Source organism: Ascaphus truei, chromosome 9 (genome assembly GCF_040206685.1).
Source record: "Ascaphus truei isolate aAscTru1 chromosome 9, aAscTru1.hap1, whole genome shotgun sequence".
Classification (NCBI taxonomy): Eukaryota; Metazoa; Chordata; class Amphibia; order Anura; family Ascaphidae; genus Ascaphus; species Ascaphus truei.
Genome location: NC_134491.1, coordinates 48,413,260 through 48,413,463, shown reverse-complemented (window position 1 = coordinate 48,413,463; position 204 = coordinate 48,413,260).

The following is a 204-nucleotide window of genomic DNA, read 5'->3' as shown; positions in this document are numbered from 1 at the left end:
CACCTTGTGGAGAGCAGAGACGAAATCTAAGCAGCCACCCCCGAGAGACACGTATCAATGGGATGGGCACCCCCCGCTCCCCCCCAAAACACAAACCAATGGGAAGAGCACCGCCCAAAACACATACCGACAGGGGAGGGAGAGGGGTGTGGTGCCCCCAAAACAAAGGGGACTCAGATGTGCAAGGGGAGGGACACAAACGTG